Genomic DNA, 22,643 nt, shown 5'->3' with positions numbered 1-22,643 from the left:
TGTTTTTCTAAAAGAAATCCTCCATGAAACTTCACCAGTATTTGAATATGGCCAGGTCAGTTGTTTACTAAATTTAGTGAAGTTTCAAGGAGGAGGTCAAAGTTTAAAGTGGTAGTTAAGTTATATGACATTTTACATAAGAAACCATATATGTATATATAAATCGATATTGATCTTAAACAGAAGGTAGAATACAAAATTATCAACAGTTATTCCTTCATAAAGCACCACTACAATTCAATTTAACAATTTATTAAGACTCATTTTAAAAATAAAACTCAAATATGACATCACTATACAAAACAAGGTCAAAAGTTTAAAGTGGTAGTCAAGTTATATGACATTTTACATAAGAAACCATATATGTATATATAAATCGATATTAATCTTAAACAGAAGGTAGAATACAAAATTATCAACAGTTACTCCTTCATAAAGCACCACTACAATTCAATTCAACAATTTATTAAGACTCATTTTAAAAATAAAACTCAAATATGACATCACTATACAAAAAAATTCCTAAAAACCTCTTAAAACATACATATACATTTTAAGTGACAATGTATTCTAGGTAGAGGATTGGATGTTATGTATATCCACTATTTATAGAACAACATTAGATACAATATACATCTTCTTATATTTCAGACCCTTACTAAATATCAAATTCTAGTTTTAACTAACACTAAAAGGAAGACTCAACATGTTTCCGTCTTCTGAGTTGTTATGGGACTTTCATCAGGAGTAGTCACAACAAATATAGTTCCAAAGAAAATGTTTACTGTCTTCTTTCACTGAAGTAACAATCACGACTTAGCGGGTGTAACTGTTGATAAATAAAATAAAACAAGAGTAACTAAAGTATATATAAGTATATAAATCGATATGCCATTAAATCTGTGTGGTTTGATATTTTTTGGCACCAAGAAATAAAATAGACCAAAAAAATGGGAAAAGTGTAAAAAAAGAAAAGAGAGCAAGGGTTGGAGGATGCCCCACAAAGCAAAGAAATCCCCCCAAAAATGAAAACTTTAAAACAATCACTTTACTGCCATTATAAAGCCTGCCGATAGACATGGCACAGAAATAACTGATGTATTTATATATCAGGACAATTTAAGTAATTATGTTTGTGCGGACTGTCTGGCTCTTCAATTTCTGCATCTGATTTACTTGCACTTCTATCTCCTTTAAGTACATGCACTAGGGGCCGGTGGCAATGTGAAAGCCTTCCTTGTCCAGCAACCTGCGCAGTTGAAGGTGGTTCACACTTTACTACATATGACAAAACTAGATACAACTTCAATGGAAACTGCGTCTACATTCTGTCAAAGGTATACCACAAACCGAATGAGTAAATAATGTTCTGTTCACTTTTTCGTGCAAGCGAACATATTTCCATGAGCATTTATAATGTAAATGTTTCCCTACATAAAAGTTCTGCAATGCATTTAATATCTATGTTCACAATCTGGTATGCTATCTACAAATGATGCAGCCCAGTAGCAAGTTGGTATGGGCTCCAATGCAAGTGCTGAAAATGGTCTCTCACTGACCCCGAGTCAACAGTCAACAGAATGTGTTGGGATGTGACAATTCAAGGAGGGGTGTATGTCTGTGTTTTAGGAACAGGGGACGTTGGAGTGGTAAGGCTTTTCAGATTTCTGAATACCTGAATGTGAGTATTATTCTGAAACTCTTGCGTTGTTAAACTGTTTTCGTATAATACCGCCTTGTTATGAATATTGCCCTAAGCCCATTTGCGTTGCAAAGAAAACCCTGTTTGAAATGCTCCGATTTCTAATCGACTTTGCTGCCATTTTAAGAACAATCCGCCATTTTGATTTTAACTCTTGCTCTGTATCCTAAAATGGTGGACTGTGTTTTCAACTACAACCGAGCCTAACAACCTTTGAGTTATGTCAACATTTAGGCTGACCGAGAGCAGACTGTTTGTTCTGTGCAAAGAAACTTTGTGACTTGTATGAACTGCAATCCAAGTGTTGTCTGTGCTCACAAGCCTCATCCTCATATAAACAGCGGAACATTGTACAGAAAACTCAAACCCTGTGCTTTGGTTGTAATATATTGTGTCTTCCTTGAAACTAGGCTTACTATGAGCCGGAGCCCCAATACTGCCATTGTATTTTCATGGACGAGCAAACTTGTCAAATCTGTTAAATAATATTGTCATATTTGTCATACGAACTGGGTTCGAACCCTAGCATGTAAATTATTACTTTGGAGAGGGGCTGGACAATGATTGAAAAACTGTATAAACAGCTCACATTAAGATGTCCAGCACTCTCACCCCTCACTGTGTCTGCTGGTACACACTGACAGGTGTTGGGAGCCAGACAGCTATCTGTTTTGCTTTGAATTCTGTACAGAAATAAAGATAATTGTATCTTTCCACCTGTGATTGGCAAATTTCATTTTGTGGTACTAAGCCTCAATATTTCTTTGGTCTTTCAGTCTCAGGATGGTTAGCTGGTGGGATTTTACAAGACACCTTTGTTTGATTTCAATGAGAATTTGTATCACCATGGTTGGGTCCCTGAGAGAGCAAGGCCCAAATTACTTAGAAGTAACCTGCATTACACCTACTCCTACTCTTCCCAGCCACAGTCCTCAGTAAATGAGGTGGCCCCGCCTCAGAATCAAACAATTAAATTGTCTATTAACAAAAGAAAGCCTCTGGCTAAGGTAGGGTGCCTGCTTCATCCCCTTTTGCCTCGTCAGAATAAGAGAGAGCTCACCCCTTTATCCACCTCTATGTAGAACTAGGTGACCAGGCCCAATTCTCCTTTCTGGGGCAGTCAGGAAGATTGACTAGTACGAGAAAGAGCAGCATTGGATGCTAATGAAGATTACTGGTAAAGGATTTAGACATTACACTCTTGTCCTTCTTCCTCATCCCAGTCCTGAGTAAATGAGGATATACCAAGCCTGGACTGGTCAGCATGGAAGAAATCAATACACTGCACATGATACTGCATACTCAATAAATATTTTTTAAGATCAGAACCCTAGTGTGTTCCCCAAAGTTTGCAGGACGGTACTGAAGTAAGGGGATAGAAGTGGAACCAGCCTGTCAGGAGGAAGCACAGTTAAGAAGATAGCAGCTTGTCAATTTCCCTAGCCTCCTGGCAGAATTGATGACCAGTGGAAATGCTGTCCCAGGGGTTACATGATTCAGGGGAATCTGCAGAAGAGTCTTAAAGGTGAGGCTGTAAGGGCATTACAAATTAAAGGCAGAGCCCAGGTTGGTCAGGGAGAACTAATCAGAGGTCTGGAAATTGTGACATGTCTAAAGAAGCATACATCATAGGGTCCTGTCTACCTGATAACTCTCCAAAATTCTGTGAAAGCTCCGACTGTTGCCAAACGGGAATGGAGGGATAAGCCACACATTCTGAAATCAAATTCCTGTCAGAGGAATTCAAGAATCAGTAGTAAAGGGCATGCCAGAGGAGCTACATCCTTTGTGGAACACCTGGAGGAAAAAGAATGTCAGTGATTATCGTATGCCTTGAGGGTAGCAGGCTTGTGGGAACCTTTGATACTGGTCATCAGAGAAGAGGATGCTATCAACTGACTCTACTAACCTTGTTCAGTAGCCAGAACATTAGATGCAGTCTCTTAAATGATGGAAGAACTGGGGCTGTAGGGGACATGGAGAGGGGGGGACTATTCATGGAAGAGATACAGAAAACACCTGTACAACAGAGAATTTTGGACCATCTTCCTGAAGCTTGAGCCACCAGAATTACAGGTGATCCCCACACATCCATACCCTGAGATGTAACCTGGTCTGGAGCAGGCAAGGACCAAAGACAGACAATAGGCTTCCCGGCGAGGGAGAAAGACCCCTGTTTCTGGAGCCATAACACAGGAGCTGATGGGATGCCTAGAAGAGGAAGCACCACATGCCAAGCTGGGGATGATATGCCTTATGGTTCAGTAGGTAAAAATCCAAGCATTGTAGCACTGCTTGCAGTAGGAAGAAACCCATAGAAAATCATCCCAATGAAAGACTTCATATTGTCGTAAAACAAGATTGTGAGGTGCCATGTAGATTGGGTTCTGGTGATGGCTTCATATACAGAGTGAGACTTCTTAAATGCTTCTTAAATTCTTGAGTCGCAATGCCTGGCGTGAAACACATATCAGAACCATACTTGATCCAGATGCCGACAAAGAAGGCTGTTTGCGAAGAGCATGAACACACAATTTACAACACATAGCTGGACACTAGGTCATCATGATACCACTGCCAGATCCTATCATTTCAGACAGGCTTTTGGTGACCACACACAGTCGGCACCAGGGAAGTCGCACATCCAGTTATTGAAACAGAGATATCACATGAGGTAAAGGGAACTAATCACAAACATTCACAGTGATAAAGAAAGTGACCGAACAAACAGAGTACATGTTGAAACAATTATTGCAGTGCATAATTATAATAGTAGGATGAATGATCCTGATTTTGAAAATCTTGAGACAGCATTCCAGCGTGTCCATTGTTTTGTGGTTGGAGGAGATAGAAGAGGAGAAAAGCTAGAGAGACAGAATTTGCACTGGCAAAACCAAGAAGGCTTCATAGTAATGAAGATATAGAACAGGGTGTGAAGGCAAGTGGGGCATACTGTAGAAAAGACAAGGCTTAGAAGAAAGACTACACTAGAGAGCTGCAAAGCCACCAGCACCAACTAAAGGCATTTGCATCCTTAAAGAAACCCTGGGCTGATGGGTCACAATTACTGCAGCAAGAAAAATACCCAGGTGAGGAGAATCCCTCTCCAGAAGAAACCCTGGGGAAAGAGGGAAGTGACTGAGCTTGCCTCTGTAAAGCATGCATAGAGCCCATTTGCAAGATGATATTGTCAGAGGTCTTGACCTGCAAGGATATAAAAAGTGATATCCTCCAAGAGACTGCAAGATGTCCAGGTCACCTGACTTGACACAAAGTCAGAGAAGTGCATAGAGACACTTAAAATTAATTGCCAGAAGCTTGCAACATAGATTAAATATTATATACCTTTGAGTCGGCACACTAGGATCTCTTATAGCAGACTCTGAATGAACTGATTTATTCATCTTTCCTCCCACTGTACTTTAGAATACAGCTTCTGAATGAGGTCCTTTCCATTGTGCCTTCTCCAAAAACTTCCTCTGAGAGTCAAAACTAAGGTGGTGAAACATCTCAACCTGTTTTGTGTTCTTAAGTATCCACCCCGAGACAAGCGTCAAAAAATGTAAAAGAATAAAAATTAATTTGGCTGTGTGCTTGTTCTTCTTGGCCCTTTGTAATTTATTCCAATCATTTCCCTGAAACGTCTTGGTGCGCAAATACATTTTTTTAAAGTTTGCTTTTGTTTTCCTGTTTTTGTGTAAAACCTAAAAAATGTTCCCTTTTATTTGTGAACTAGCGAACCACTCCTGTCTTTTAGAGACCTTTTTTGAGTCTAAGAACACTACTCAATTGTCTATTTAAGTTTTGTGTAATGTCATGTGTGTGCCCTAGTCAGTCAATTGCCTAGTGTGTCTTTCCTTACAAAGGAAATCAAATGATGAATTGGGACTGTTTTTCAAGGGGAAGGAGGTAGAAAAATAAACATTTTCATACAGTAGGGAATTTAGATTAGAATAGTGTGGCATTTAACACATTAATGTCTGAAACGAGGCGATCTCTGTGGGAACCTGTAGAGAATAGTAATGTTTATAGCGTGAGCCGTCGCGTGAGCTTCTGCCTGCTTGTTGAGATTCGAGTGAGCAGGAGCCGTGTGACGGCAGTGACAGTTTGGAAGGCAGCTGGTCGTGTGGATGCTCCGCGGGCTTGACGCATCTTAAACTAAATAAAAGTTATTAAAGTTACCGTTCTGCGCCATCTTTACAATTGGCAACAAGGATTTAAGGCGAGACCGCGGCTGGAGAACAACACGCAGCAAGGCACACATATCAGCTGCTGTGCCCCGCCGCCTCCTGCCCCTGGATCGTAGTGGGGAATGCAGTTGAGGCGCCGCCAAGGTCTGCTGCTGACTCAGCAGAGAGGAAAGTCTGCTGAGATATGAGTGGGCACAACAAACTCGTTACTACCCCGATCCCCGACAGGGATTGTGCTTCCAGGTGAGGAGGGGAACGGGAAAGGGGGAGGAGTTCACTCCAGGAGAGGGCCAGACTTTCAATTCGAGACAAGGCGTTTAAATGAACCATAACGAACTCACGTTTACCTGGCATGCCCACAAAACATATAAAACAAGCTTAACCGGCCCTGATCCACTGTGAACAAACACGCTCCAGCTGCAAAGATAAAAAATACAAGCACAATTTCTCACGGATTGAAAAAAAAAAACTGCGAAATGTGTCACAAGGGACACATTCCTGAGAGAAATAAGCTGCATGTGACTAAGCACAGAAGTGAATAGTGTGAAGTGATACACTAAAACAGGTGGTTTTGCCAAACATGGAAAGTGCACATGAACAGTTCTAGCTTTAGTAAGAGTGAAAGCGAGACAAGGAAACTATAACTATAATAGTATCTGACAGTACAACACGTAATCATGGCTGCTGCCAGTATGGCCCCACCTCCTTTCTTGATGGAACCAGGTGTCCCGCCAATAAGGTGGGACAGATGGAAAAAACAGTTTGACACCTATCTGGTAGCAATTGGTGTGACAAATTTGCGGCGGCTAGGAAAGAAGCAGTACTCTACACAATCTGGCACAGAAGGTCGTAGTGTCTATGATGGGTTGCCGCAACCTCCACAAGAAGGCCAAGGAGAAGTGGATGAAAATTCTCTAGCAGAGAGGAAATTAGAAATTCATTTCGAGGCAAAGAAAAACATAACATTCAAGAGACACAAGTTTTTCCAGAGAATCCAGGACCCCACTGAACCAGTAGAGAATTTCATAGCGGCACTAAGATCCTTGAACCATACGTGTGAATTTGGTAGTTGACGGATTCGCTAATACGAGACCAGCTAGTGTATTGTACTAACAACATGAAGATTCAAGAAAGGCTTCTGACCAAGGATGTGTCTCTAGAGGTGGCAGTGGAGACTGCCAGACGCATAAATACATGTCCACCATGAAAGGGGACAAGCAAGAAGGAGAAGTGGCAGCTGTAAGCGGAATTAGGAAGATGAGTATCAGTAAAGAGGTCAAGTGCTATAAGTGTGGCAGCAAGCGCATTTTGTCTGGCAATAAATATTTCCTGCTTGAAATGCAAGAAGAGAGGACATTTTGCAAGAGTTTGTCGAGAAGCAGGCCAAGTACAAAGCATTGATTCTGGAGGAAGAGTCCCGGAACGAGAAGATGGAGCAGGCATTTTCCAGAACGTACAGCCCAGACATGTGTTGGAGATAGCAGAAGTCTCCAATAAAAGAAATTCTCCGACAGATGTGTTTTTAATAAATGGAAGAGTTGTTAATTTAAAAGTAGATAGTTGCTCACCATGGACTTTAATACCAAAAAATACTTTTGTAAGTTGTTTACAGGGCAAGCTCGCTGAACTGAGGCAACACAGCATTGAATCGTATGCTTATGGTAACGTAAAGATAGAGGTGTTGATAAATCTCCAGGCAGCTATTAAGTACAAAGGAAGGAGTTGTGACGCAGAAGTGTACGTAACACAAGAAGGATCTTCTCTTTTAGGTTGGAGTGAGCAACCTAAACTTGGCATTCGCATTCAGGCAAGCAGAGGAGCCAATTACAGTAGCAGAAGTAAAGGACAAGTGGGAATCTGATTTTGCGAAAGTGTTCAAGGAAGATTTGGGAACGCTTAGAGGATTTGAGCATGAAATACGACTGAAATCAGGGGCAATACGGAAAAATACATACAGTGAGACCAATACCTCAAAATTTGAAAGAGAAATTGAAATTGGAAATCGAAACTCTTCTGCAGAAAGGGATTATTGAACAGTGTGAAAGTTCGGAATGGCTGTCCCCTATAGTGGTGGCTGCAAAACCCAATGGTCAAATAAGACTCTGTGTTGACATGAGAGATGTGAATAGGAACATACTTATGGACAGACATCCGTTACCAATCATTGGGGAAGTTTTATCTACTCTCAGAGGTGCCAAAGTGTTTTCAGTGATCGACCTTTCTCAAGCGTATCACCAGATTCGATTGAGAGAGAACTGCCAACATCTGACTGTGTTCATAATGCCCTTTGGCACCTTCAAATATTGCAGAGTACCGTTTGGGCTTGCCTCGGTGGCATCGGTGTTTCAAAGAGTGATGGACACTGTATTAGAAGGGATAAAGAACATTATAGTGTTTCAGGATGATGTGCTCATATATGCAAGTGATGTGGTTGAGCATGATATGATTTTAGCTAATGTTTTGAGTAAACTGTCAGAAGCAGATTTGATGGTGAGGAGAGATAAGTGCAAGATTGCTGTTTAGACAGTGGAATATCTTGGACATGAAATTGATGAGTCAGGTGTGAAACCTAAGAGAAGTTTAGTGGAGGCAGTGAAGAGTGTGCCAGTACCGTCGGACAAGGAACAAGTGAGATCTTTCTTGGGTCTTGCAGAATATTATCATAGATTTGACAAGGATTTTGCTATAGTTTCAACTCCCATAAGGATGACACTTAGAAAGGGAGCTAAGTTTGAGTGGTCTCCAGAGTGTGGTTCTGCATTTGAAAAAATTAAGAGAGTGATTAGTGAGGCTCCCAATTGGAAAATTCGACCCATATGATAAAACAGTGTTGATAGTAGATGCGAGCGTATTGGGCCTTGGCACAACTTTGTTACAGTATGATAAAGATAAGAGAGAAAGGGTCATAGCATTTGCATCGAGGGCACTGAAAGGAGCGGAATCCAAATACTCCGTTATCGAAAGGGAGGCTTAGCTATGTATTGGGCCTTCATGCACTTTAAGTATTTTTTGTGGGGCAGACAATTTGTTGTTCGGTCTGACCATAAACCGTTAGTACAATTATTTGAGAGTGGGAGGTGGGCTCTAGGGTCACCCAGGATAAGTCGGTGGGGTCTGGGCATACATGCATATAATTTTGAGGTGAGTTTTCTGCCTGGGAAGAAAAATGTTGTGGCGGGCTGCCTATCCAGGCTGCCAATTGAGGACAATGGAGTTGAAATTGATGATGGTGGAAGGGAGGAGTCTGTAGTAGCTGAAATAATGGAAGCAGTCAGTCAGGAAATGTGGTTGCAAGGTGAAAAATCTGATAAAGAAATCAAATTAGTCAAGGAGTGGACGGTGAAAGGGTGGCCCCAAAAAAAGTATTGTTCCTCCTGAGTCGGTCAGGTCGAAGCTACTAGAAATTGCTCATGAGGGTCACCTGGGAGATTGAGCTATGAAAAGAAAACGTTGCCAGAATTGTTGGTGGCCAAGGATTGATAAAATGGTTGAGAAGTGGGTAAAGATTGCATGACATGCCAGATTTGTGACAAGACCAAAGTTGTGCGTGAAACTCCCATGATCCCCAGTCCTGTTCCCATTCAGCCTTGGTCCAAGATTGCTGTGGATATCATGGGCCCAGTGAAGGGGTTGGGAGGGGGTTTGAGGTTTTAATTTGTGCTAGTCGACTTTCATTCTAAATGGGTTGAATGGGAGGCGGTTAAGGAAGTTACAGCAAGAGAGTTGATAGCATTCTTGGAGAAAGTGTTTTTTAGAGAGGGGGTACCAAGGGAACTTGTCTCAGATAATGGGAGTCCAATTTGTGTCAGAATCTATGCAGACATTTCTACATAGTTATGGTATTACACACATAAAAACGGCGTTATATCACCCAAGGGCGAACTGTCTTGTGGAGAGGGTCAATCGTTGGTTGAAGGAAGGTATCCAGTTAGCTATGAGAGGGGGGCAACCGTGGAGAGAACTCTTGAATTTGATGACTTGGAGTTATGTCACTACCCCACACTCAGTGACGGGAGTGTCACCTTTTTTGTCCCTGAAGAGTAGGGAACCGGGGACAAAATGATGTCCGGGGTGGTTGGGGATTGCTGAAGTGGTTTGTGTAGATAGAGAGCAAATAATGAGATTCATAAGGGCTAGACAAGAAAGAAACACTGCTGGTTCAATGCTCATGAAAGAGTAAAAGAACGTGGGTGGGAGAGTATGTGTATGTAAAGAATATCAGATAGGTGAATAAATGTTGTGAAAGTAAATATTTGGGGCCAAGGAAGATATCAGCAGTCAAGAAGTCAGTGGTAATTTTGGAAGGGGACCAGGTATGATCAAAAGGAAAAATTGCGAGGGCATATGATGGGAAACAAACTGTCCAAGATCCTGAACAGCCAATTGAGAAAGAGGGTGTGAAGGGAGATAATTATGTGTTGTGTGAATAAATCTGGTGCTACTGGTAGACTGAGGTTCAACCTGCGTGGATGAAAGACTACTTGTCATGAGTCATATTTGTTAGAGGTCTCAAACCTGCGTGGATGAAAGACTACTTGTCATGAGTCATATTTGTTAGTGATATGATAGATGATGTAAGTGTACTTGTCTAAATTCTTCTTTACATTTAACTTCTAGAGTATGTGATTTTGTATCTCAGATATTTCACTGTTTTATGATGTGATTATATTATTTAAATAAGTTGTAATTATTTTGTTCTCCTAATGGGGAAGATATGTAGAGAAAAGCAATGTTTATAGTGCGAGCCGACGCGTGAGCTCCTGCCTGATTGTTGAGATTCGAGTGAGCAGGAGCCGCGTGATGGCAGTGACAGTTTGGAAGGCAGCTGGTCATGGGGATGCTCCGCGGGATTGCCGCCGCTTAAGCTAAATAAAAGTTATTAAAGTTAACGTTCCGCACCATCTTTACAGAACCCCTCTGAAATATATGATATTCAAGTTGTCTAGCGTATATATAGTTAAAATTAAAACACATAAGACATGATTTAAATGTACTAAGACATGTTGAAATCACAGGCTAAAATACAATTGGTAATCCACTTTTGGACTGTCAGTCATCAGGAAAATATGCACAGATGAGAATAGAAAATTAAGTGTCAAAGGGACTAAGTACCAAGTTGTCCTGAAACTCTCATTAAGAGGCTAACATAAATGTCTCCTACGTGCCTGGATTCATAGAAAAAGCCTAAAAAGGAAACAGAAATACAGTGGAAAAAATAAACGTGCAAATTAGTCAAGGTGTGTGTATGTTTGTCAAAGAAAAACATAAATCAAACCAATCTCTAAATGTGTTGGACACGTAATATTTGTGGACCAATGGATAGACCCTTGTGATAAATCTTGTGACATTTATAACCTAAGAGAATCCAAACATAACGCAATAACAGCTGCATCAACTAAACTAGATAAATCCACACTTACCTGGAATACACTAGAACCCGAGGGCTTCACAACTCACAAAAATAACAAAAGTTCATGTCCGGAGAATTCTCCTACACATGTGAGAACTATGCCATGTTGAAACTGCACAACAATGTCACACACTAGATGGCATCATCACACAATGACTTCACCATGCAAACTCTTGGACCTCACATTGTTTTCTCTAGAGAGTCCTTGTGCCCGAGTTGGTTGAAGGAGACAGTGAGGTGTCTGGGACAACTGGAAGGAACTAAATGCCTTGGCAGAGGAGGAGGGCATTGTATCCGGAGATATGCTACTGCACACACTGGGCAATGCCTTAATCAATATTGAAGGTAGGCAGCAGGTGGTTGTAACTTAGCAGGGTGAGGATGCAGAAGATGTGCAGTAAGAGTATGCAACCCTTGGGAATGGCAAGGAGGGATGTCAGGTGACACTGCTGCAGAGAATGGAAGAAAAGCATGTGGAAGAGACAGAGTTAGTCACCAAGCCGATGACTCAGGAGGAGTAAAGGATTCAGGCCACTGAATCTGTTCCTGCCATTGCAGAGGGCGCAAGGTAGACCAAGGTGTCCCTTGACTAGTTTCAGGTGCGAATGGGTATCTCCACACATGACAGTGCCCACCACTTTAGCTTTCTAGAGCAGCACACCGTGAAGATCGACAAAGGCACTGTGATATGTGACCAGAACCATTGCCTGATCAGCCGTAGAGCATGCATTTCTGCTTCTAGAGACTCCTCTCCCACAAGACACTCAGACAGCCGAGATGGAAAGAGGGAGTTTGCCACAGTGACACATGGCTTCCCACACCAGCAAAAGCAGACCTCATCATCCAACCATATGAGCGTGCCGAAGCTCCTGTGCACTATTATGCCAGTGTCACCATTTACCAGCAGGGCCGTATTGTCACTATAACTGCCACAATTTGTTTTGGGCAGTAATAACAGTACTAGTAGTGGCAGTCATGTGGTTGTGGCACTACTTGGGCAGCCCAGTAGAGACCTAGTGATGCATCACAGTGTCACATATTGCTTGTATTGACAGAATAGTTGGAGGGAGGGAGATGAAAGCCATGGAAGAAATAGATACTCCGAAGAGGCAAATGATCCAGTCCTATATTTCCCACTAGTGGGTGACTGACTGAGCATTGGACACAAGGATAATAAAATGGCAAGGGGAGTGACAACCCTAAGAGCCAGAGTAATCTCACACAAGTATTTCAGCAGTGGATCACCAAGTGTGCAAGAGTGTTGTAATTAGTTGTATAAACATCTTTTCCTGCCTATTGTTTTATGGAAAAAGTACAATCAGCAATGCAATCTGGCCCACTGTCTGCGGAGAGTAAAAGCAGGCAGATTTAGAAAGAGGCTGTTGAAGTAGTCCAGCCTGGAGAGAACCCAACCCCTGGAGACAGTGAACTTCTGGGGGAAGGAGAGGAAAGGAAGAATACCTCTGAGGAGGTGTCGCTGGTAGTGTGACTTCTTAGAAATGTCAGAGATGTGAGGAGAGAAGGAAAGAGTGGAGTCAAAGATGACCCAGAGGTTTTTAGCCTCACAGATGGGAGAAGGAGGAAGCCCACGGCAGACCGGCCATAGAGCAACAGGAAACGAGGGAGCAGGTGTGCCGATGAGGAGAATCTCAGTCTTACTGGCATTAAGGCAAGTGTTTTCTGCATAGCACTGAAAGTTGGGGTAGAGAGCGGCAGTGAAGTGGACAAGAAGTGCCAGGTGTTGGTTGAACAGCCAGGGAGAGAGGTTAGACCCTGGGGAACACCACAGGTGGAGATAAAGATAGAGTAGAGGAAGGACCCAAGTTGGACCTGGGTGGGTCAATCTGAGAGAAAAGAGGTTACCCAATCCATGGCCTGATCAGTGATATCCTGGTTATCACTGACATGGTTGTACAGGATGGCACTGTTGACTGTGTCAAAGGCAGAAGAGAGATTGAGTAGGATGAGTATGCAGGGGGTATTGGAGTCAAGGTTGGGGGGCAGGTCTTCAGGGATATTCAGGAGAGCAGTTTCTATGCTTCTGGCAGCTCTGAAGCAAGACTGATTGTCATGGAGACAACCAACCCATTCAGTGTGAAGATTAAACTGGGAGATGGCCAGCTTTTCTAGGAATTTGCACAGGAAGGGAGTGATGGAGAGTTGGTTGGTAGTTAACAGGGGAGGAGGGGTCGGTGGAGGGTTTCTTGAGAAGAGGGTGCACAAGGGAGTGCTTCAGGGGGGAAGGGAAGACTCCAGTGGTGAAGGAGTGGTTGCATAAATCAACCTAAGCATGAGCCAGGGTGTCAATGGGGTCCTTGATGGTTTTAGAGGAACAGGGAGAACCTGTTTCAACTAGACTTTCAGCAATCAGACTTGTCTAGAAACCTGGTCTGGGAAGAACAGGGAAAAGGCAGAGAAGGAAGGAGGAGAGGCGGCTATGGCAGGGCCAGAGGAAGAGAGGGGAGTAGAGGTAGAAGGAGGAGAGGAAGAGAGAGAGGACCAGATGTCCTGAGTTTTAGAGATGACATAAGAAGCCACGGCCATGCAGAGGGCTGGGAGGGGACAGGCGAGAGCGACTGCAGCAGGATTGGCAAGCTCTTGCAGATTTTAAAGAGTTTGGCCAAGTGTTTGATGCCGCAGAGATGCAGGCGTGAATGAGGGCTCTCTTCTTGGTGCGGACAGACAGCCGGTATTGCCTTTGGAGCAGGCGGCAGGACAGTTTGTCAGAGGATGTACAGGAAGCACACAATTTCCTCTCAGCCACCCTGCACTTGCGTTTAAGGGTGACGAGGTCTGAGTCATACCAGGAATTGCACTTGGCTTCGGGCTTCAAGCGGATCCTCGTGACAGGGACAAGAACATCAAGAGTATTAGATATAGCAGAGTGGAGCGTAGAAAGAGCTGTGTCAGGGTGTGAGTCAGCCGAAGAGGGAAGGGGGTGTGAGAAAGTGGCGGCGAAAGCCTCAACTGACACACGCTTTATGGGTCGGATAACCGAGAAGTGGGTGGCAGTGCTGGAGTTGGCTTGGAACTCGGCTCCTGAGATTCATATCTCAGAGTCATGCTGGTTGGATCATTTTCCGGATCTCTATCTCTGTGAGATAAATATCGCAGGTACTTCAGATGGCCAAGCAATATCTTCTTGAGAACATTATTCCTGAGTAGTATGGAGGAGAGCTCCAGGATAAAAGCAAATGAATTACCTGGGATTGATGGTGTCTCAAACTGTATTTTTCACTGTCAGACTGACTTATGGGCACCAGTCCTGGTCCAACTTTGAATACCCCAGAATTACTGAAAAGGAGGTGCCTCACAGTTGGAAAATTGGTATCATTGCCCCAATTTTCAAGACAGGAAACAGAGTCAATCCCTCTGCTTATCATCCAGTAACTTTATCAGATGGCTCATGTCTTCTCGCTCAGGAAACTAGAGGAATGGGCAGAGGAAGGTAATATCTTTTCTGACACCCAACTTGCTTTAAAACCAGGGTGGGGACTATCGACCAGGGACTGAACCTGTACCTAATTCTTGCTAAATATGTGCATACTCTGGGGTCTCCTGTCTAGGTAGACAAGAATACCTTGTGAACAACCCTAAATGATCTGTGTGTACCTAGTGTCCTTCCCCAAATGTTAATGGCCCTTCATATGAACTTGAAGGTACAAGCTCAGTTTGGGGCCAGAGGGGAACTAAGTGAGGACATTGTTGGCAAGGGTGTACAGCAGGGGTGCATGCTGGCATCCTTTCTTTTCAATCTCTATATTAACTCATTGGAAGAGTCTTTGCTGGCAACACATTCTGATGTTTCAAGGTGTAGCATCAGGCTGTTGCCAGTTATTCGGATGATGCTGTGCTCCTTGGAACGACACCAACATCATTACAAGTACTGGTTGTTACATGTCATCTATGGGTCTAAAGGTGAACCATAACAAATGTTTCATTATGTGTGTGACAGAGAAAAGAAGGATCACTCTGAGTCTTTTTGGGTGGGCATTGACTCAAGGAATGTGACGACTTTGATTTTCTGGGCCTTAGATTTAATAATAAACTGACTTGGAGCACACAGGTGGCCAAATTACCTTTAAAGCTGAGACAGATCACTGATGGTATCTTTAGATTTGCCAACAATATTTTGCATCACCCAGTTGACCATATGCTGTCTATATATAGAGGTAAATCAGGCCCGGTGGGGATCTATTGGAGTGAGAGTTGGGGCTATAGGAATGTGGACAGTTTACAGATTGCTATAAATCCATTTTTAACTAAGTTACTGTTGGTTCTTCAGTTGACCCCGGTTAACATTACTCACATTGAGACTAACTCAATATACTTAAAGATCTTGCTTGCTCCAGACCGATTCTATTCTGACATACCCGGTGGATAGAAAAAGTAGAGAACCTGACTAAGGCCCTAGTCCGTAAGCTCTTGCCCATGACAGACTGGTGTCAAGTCGGATGCCTTGCTTTAATTAGATCTTCTTTGCAGGTATGGAAGTCTGTTTTGAAGACACTAAGCTGTTATCTGAATTATCTCTTAAGCTGTTCTCTAAATTGTCCAGACAGACTCTAACATTTAAAATTACCCTGCACTTTGACAATATCAGGGAGACAGGTATGGCCATCTAGCCTCAAGTTAGATTATATCTGCCACTGGCTCAGATGAATGAACTGCCAAAGTAATTGATCTCTGTAACACTGTGGCAGCACAGAATATTTCTTACTAGAGCAAGACTAAACATGTTGCCACTGGCAGTACGTATGACCAGGTGGAATGTGGGCATTAAGCCATGTTGCACATGCTAGGCATAAGAGACTTTATCACATTTAATTTTCCTCTGCCCCAACAATCGGGATATTAGGACTGCATGAATACTGATCATTCTAAGGGAAAGCGGCATAAGGCAGTATAGGCTAGCACTCACCATCCTATAAGCATTTACAGAGGTGAAGGTGGCCTTTGCACTGGCCAGTTATCTGACAAGGACATGGAAAAGAAGTACTTTTAATCCCTTGCAGGAAAGCCTTCTTGAAAATGTTGTGGTCCGATGGTAAATTCATATTAGTGGGCTAGGAGCAAAAGTCTGGGTCTTTGTATTGCATTTAATCCGGTGTCTCTTTTAGCTGGGCTGTTAATTATACTACCTGCACCTTATTTGTCCTTGGCCAAATGTAAGAGAAACTTTGTAACCAAAGGCACTTTAACAATGTGATCAATTCTGCACTTCAAATGGTGATCATGGGCTTTTATTGAACTCTTGTTCCTCAATGTGTGTAATTAGTCTGACCAATTTTTGCACTTAACATGACTAGCTTCCGGACCAGCTCCTCTGGTTTTACTTATTTTAACCAACCCAGTGACTCTTAAACATCTATTGCATTTTGTAATGGAATATATTTTGTTTCTATGCACGTTTATGGCAAATATTGCCAAAGTAAAGTTAATCAGTTAAGAACTGATGGTAAAAGTCTACAGGGCTTGTAACAGTAGTTTCAGTCATGACATACCATCCAAACCAACATTTAATTCAGGGAATTGCAGCTCTTATATGGATTATATTTTGCTTAAAGTGGACATTTGGAAAATGATACATGATTTTCAGGTCATCCAGCATGTGGAAAGAGATCACGATCCTTTAAATTTATCATGTTCACTCCCACACATCAGAATTAATTTACCAGACTACCTATCTTGATAAAGTAGAGGGGACACTTAATCAAGGGAACAGGCCCTTGGCAAGAATTAGTAAACAAGAACAAAATAGGCCTTATTTTGATGTTTTAATTCCTATACTTGAAAACCTAGTAGTAGAGCATGGTGAGTTCTCACCTGTACGGCTTTGGGAACAAGTCACTAATGCACTTTCCCCATCATTGATAAGCCATATTCGTCCCATTGGAGAAATGGCACAGAGCAAGGTCAATGGTTTGATTGGGAATGCCGCTCTAAGAAAGCTAATTTACTGGTTAATGTGACATTGAAGAGCCAAAGGGATCGCCAGATAGTAAGACGAGTAAGGAATGAATATAAGGTATTAGAACGGAAGAAAGCTGCATATTAAAGACATACATTGAATGAGCTGAAACGAGTGACTCAAAAGAAGGAAACAAACGCATTAGGGAAGATAGTCTCTACTAACAGTTCTGCTGCCTTTCTGCCACCTGAACCGTCTATCACAGAAGATCACTGGTATACTAATTTCAGCAAACTTTACCAATCAGCAGTCAGCAAATTATTGCAATGTAATGATCGATTCTCAATGGATAATACACCACACAAATACATTTTAGATATATCTCCTGAAGAGGTTGAAGTTACATTCTTGGCACAAAAAGAAAAGAAGCACCAGGCTTGGATTCAATTCTGGCAGATCTCTTACTCTCAGACTTAAAAGTGTTGGTTCCTATTCTACGGGAAGTGTTCTCTATTATAACCAGTACTTTAATGATTCCTTCCACTTGGAGCAGAGCAATATGAGGCCTAATGCATGACCCACATTATTACAGGACCATTTCCCTAACAGATGTCAGATATAAGGTTTATGTGAAAATCATCCTGGGGAGACTAGAGGAATGGATACAACAAAAGGGAGCTCTTTCTGATTACTGGGCAGGCTTTAAGAGTAGGTATTAGCCCATTGGTTCAGGTCTTTAGGCTAACACTTCTTTGCGATAAGTATATGAAACCTAGGAACCAAATGTTTTTTCAGACTTTTAAAGATTTGCACACTGCATTTGACTCAATGCCAAGAGAACATCTATGGCAGCATCTATGTGAGCTCAGTGTCCAATCAACTTTTTATCTGCAATACGAAATGTATATAGACACACATTCCCAGATACACTTAGGTAAGTGGGGGCAACTAACAAAGACCTTCCCTGTAGATAGAGGATTAAGGCAAGGATGCGTTATAGTTCCTACACTCTTCAGTTTGTATACAGATACAATCGTCACAGAAATTGAAAATCTGGATGTGGACGCCCCACTTTTGGAGCAGAATTTTGTTATACAGCGGCTATCTGGTACTGATAAGCACAATAAGGATGGGTATTCAAAAGGCGTTAAATTCATTTGTAGCCCTAGCATCCGGAATGGGTTTGGAAATCAATCTCACTAAGACCAACTCATTGATCTGGACTAACTCTATTGGAAAATCTATCACCGATTTCTCTTGGAAATGATGAAGTTGAGAGGGTAGACTTCTATGACTGCTTGGGAGTTCGAAAAGATGAAAGAGGGCGATGAGGGAAACTTATTAACACATGTATTCTGAATATTACAAGACCGGGGCGAGCTGCACAATGCTTTTTGGAAACAGTATGGAGGCAATGCCACTTCCCAATGCTTGGAGATACTGAAGTGTGAGCCAATTCCTCGGCACTGCGTGGTGCTGAGATGTGGGGGTATTCAGATCTCACGCTGCTGGAGAAAATAGAGATGGGCATCTTGAAGAGGATGTGTATGCTACCTAATAGCACTCCGTTATCTCTTTGACTAAAATTAGGGGTAATGGGGTAGCATATGAGAGTAAGCCAAAAAACCTTATTGAATTGGCACAAGCTTATTTCATCAGATTCTCTATCCTCTTATAGACTAGCATGAGAGGATGTTTGTGCACAAATTGGCACAAAAATGTGTACGGGGTCCAGTATGTCTATGAGCTTAGTGCAAAATTGGGATTAGGCCTAATGACCATGACCTTAAGTTTAAGGAATTCAGACACCAAAGGTTAAAAAGTACAGAAATACAAATATTGGTACTATCAAGGGAGGTAATCCAAGATAGACACTAATGGCATACCAGCAACATATTTATCATTTAAATCCCATTTTGGCTTGGAAAGATACCTAAATTCTCTGGAAGACACGGAAACAAAGACCCTCTATTTCGAAGGCCAATTGGGTGTTCTACCGTTGGCACTCACAGGGATTTGGTGTGGGGGTGATACAGACAGATGCAGGATATGCCAAACTGAGAGACAGAATTTACTGTATTTCTTAATATTTTTGGCCGCATTACTAGTTTGATGGTAAATCCACCAAACTGCTGCCAGATTCTGCTCCTGTTACCGCCACTAGCTCTGCTGTCGTGGCATGGCAGTTTTAGTCCCCATTTATGAAGTCCATATGACTCCATGGGGTTTTCTGGCGGAACTACTGACACCAGTAGGCCGACCATAGTAATTCTGCAGAACACTGGAGGTAGGCTGGCAGATTCACCTCCAGCTATATCTATATATATGTAAATCCTCCACCTCACTGCCAATCTCACACTTTGGCAGTGCGGGAATGTGGTGGTAACAGAAAACCCACCATATTCCCACCAACTTTTCCCACACCGCCGACCTCGTAATGAGGCCTTTGTCCCAAAATCTGAAGAAAGGATAGCGATTAAGAAGGACATTTATGGGCCTAAAGCATTTTGGTTGTAGAATTTTGTATGAAGTTGTTTTCTTAATTTTTGCATTTCAATTGCGGTTTAGTGAACTATTAGTAGGTAGGATACTGATTTCATATTTATTTGAATGTGATGAACTGTATGTTAATATGTGGATTTTATGGTCCTGGATACTGAAATAAATCTATTACTAACTGCCCTCACCTTTTCTGGAAGTAGTAAACCTGGAAAATCAGGCAGAATATTGCTGCAACCTGCACTGGGCCCACAGGGAACCACTTCACCATCAATCCTTAAAGTTGCTTCATACAACAGTAGAATATAAGAATGAGTAGTAGGCAGACGGGGAGGGCGTTACCTGATAGTTACTGCCTAATGATAACCATTCCTAACATATTTCCTCATCCGCATACGCAAAGAGGTCCTGTGTCCTAAACTGACAAGTTGGGATTTAACTACACTGAAAGCAGTTGACAAAACCAATACAAATATAATATCTAAAGCCTAAAATTTACCAATGTCTCACAAAAGGAATACAGGGGATTACATTCTCATTCTGACTGTGTTTTGCTGAGTTCCCTTCCTTAGGTCAAATAATTATTTCTGTACATATTACCTTCACAGGCAAGAGTTAGAGTTAAAATAATGATTTCCCCCATTAACCTATAACACAAGTGGTTGTCCTGACAGGAAAATAATGTACCCTACATTTTATTTCTGCTATTTCAATGGCGTGAAGATTACGATCGTACTCTGAGTTTAACGCCTATCTATCGGATGTCTGTAACCAAGAAATGTCGCAATCATATAGATCAAGGTTAAGGCATTTTTCTTTTTGCGCCATATACCAAAATTTATTATGCATTGTGTAAGCACACACGTTTTCATTAATTACCAAAAAAAGAAAGAAATAACAAGTGTCAGAAAAAATGATATACAAAAAATACAATCGTAAGTATTGATAAAAAGTGGCACTAACTTTAACAGCAATAAAACATTGCTTATAAATGCACTTCAAATAATAATAACTATTTATATAATGTACACAACAGTCTTACTCAACAGTAGGTTTAATTATGAGTCAATATAATGGAACTCACTTTACCAACCTCTTCTGGGATTTAAGATGCAATTACCCACAGCGTTATTGGTCAGCATGGCTTCTGGGTTCAATAGATGTCATAGGCATATACGAGAGACCACAAAGTAATGACATGCATGCATAAGAAACAGTGAAACATAACCTCAGAGTGAAAAGGCAGACACATAATAAGAGCACGTGGGCTCTGCCCTGTGAATGTAAGCAGAGACTGCAGTGAAAGCATGACAGCTAAGAAAAAAGGTCATTAGAGAGTTCCAATGGAAAAAGCAAATGATTTCACATAGGTAAGCATATGAAGGTTACTAACTGTGAGCCTTGGGGTTACTTTGCAGCAGTAAGAGCAAATGAAATGTCTATTTCTGAAACAACAGCACAATACTTGTGGTACAATCACAGTGAGGCATTTCTCAGACCGGCTTATATAAATATGCCCAGATAACTACCATGGAATACCCCCCACCTGCTATTTCTCTAGAATTGGCTTTTAAATTCTTCCACCAGGTTCTGGCTGAGTGGAAAAACTTGTGCCAACGCCAAACATCCATCGTATTTTTCTCTTACTTGATGCCAGCAGTTGTGTTTGACATAGGTACTGTCCGTGTCAGCATCTGTGTCCAGGCCCAGGTAGCAACAGTAGATGACTCTGTAGCGCTTGTTCCAATTGTGTTTCCAAGGAATGGTGGGGTTGTGATTGAGTGAGAAACACAGGAAGACTGACTCTTACATTATCATTGCACACAAAGACTCACACAAGACGTACACTTACATATTGCACATATACCAACACAACGCACATGTGTATATTGCACAAGCACCTCAGACTACACATACCCCTCAGACTACACACCAACACCCCTCACACTCCACGCACACACACATACAGCTCTGGAATTGCACATACATCCTGACATGCACCCTGACATGCACCCCCACACACAAACATGCACACACACACACTGCACACACTCGAACACAAATATACGCAAGCACACACAACACACGCCCTACACAGACCTACCTCCAATTACATCTAAGTACTGTGGTGTAAGAGCCTAAACACTGTATACACCCACACCTTGGGCCTCATTACGACCCAGGCCGTAACCATGGCACTAGTAGCGTCATGGTTGCCGCCTGTATTTTACCGATTCCGCCATGGTGAATGGCGGAATTACCGCCCCATTCCAAGGTTTGCGGGGCGGTAATTCCCCATTCACCATTGGCCCTTCACCATTCCCATTTTTGCCCCCATAGGTACCGTAATTACCTCCAAGGTCCCTTTGCGGGTCCAATCCTTAACGGCTGGTAAAGCCAGCCATTAAGGTAGGGACCTGCAAAGGGACCTCGTAATTAGGCGGTAAGGGGTTAACGGCGCTGCCACCTTTTACAGCTCCATTAACCCTTTTCCACCTGGGTCGTAATGAGGCCCCTAGACTCTCCTGTGCCTGGCTTGATGAGTCTTGTATCCAACCAAGCAGTGTTACTAGAAAAAGTGTACTACCGACAGTGTAAAGGCTTCAGCAGATTCAAAATGCTTCGAAACACTTTATGGTGCTACTGTTTCAAAACCTTTTAAACTGGCTCGGGGTTCGAGCTGTGGGTCGACCCGATAGAAATTCCATGGTTTGAGTGCCGAGACACTTCAATTCACTCTCGCAAGCTGGTTTAGAAAAGGTTTGACCAGGCGTATTTGTGAGTACCAAGGCATATATTTCCTGGACTTAGACATGGGGCCTCATTAGGAGTATGGCGGTAAGGCAACAATGGCGGCGGTATTGCTTCCGGCACCGTTGCTAGGGTACCGCCATACTAGGACTTCTGCTTGCGGGTGCCCTTGCAGCCACC

General features: G+C 42.3%; 1 protein-coding gene across 1 annotated transcript in view; it reads left to right on the top strand.

Annotated features, from left to right (window-relative positions):
• LOC138503894 (mucin-5B-like) overlaps positions 1-22,643 on the top strand; it is a 1,431,798-nt gene that overhangs the window by 85,139 nt on the left and 1,324,016 nt on the right. Inside the window, exon 3 of the mRNA XM_069623965.1 lies at positions 1,199-1,337. The gene's annotated coding sequence lies outside the window, so the exon portion shown is untranslated. The remainder of the gene's footprint in view (positions 1-1,198; positions 1,338-22,643) is intronic.

Source organism: Ambystoma mexicanum, chromosome 11 (genome assembly GCF_040938575.1).
Source record: "Ambystoma mexicanum isolate Mex_15411 chromosome 11, UKY_AmexF1_1, whole genome shotgun sequence".
In the NCBI taxonomy this organism is placed as follows: Eukaryota; Metazoa; Chordata; class Amphibia; order Caudata; family Ambystomatidae; genus Ambystoma; species Ambystoma mexicanum.
The sequence above is the reverse complement of the archived record's forward strand: the minus strand, read 5'-3'. Positions and strand labels throughout refer to the sequence as shown.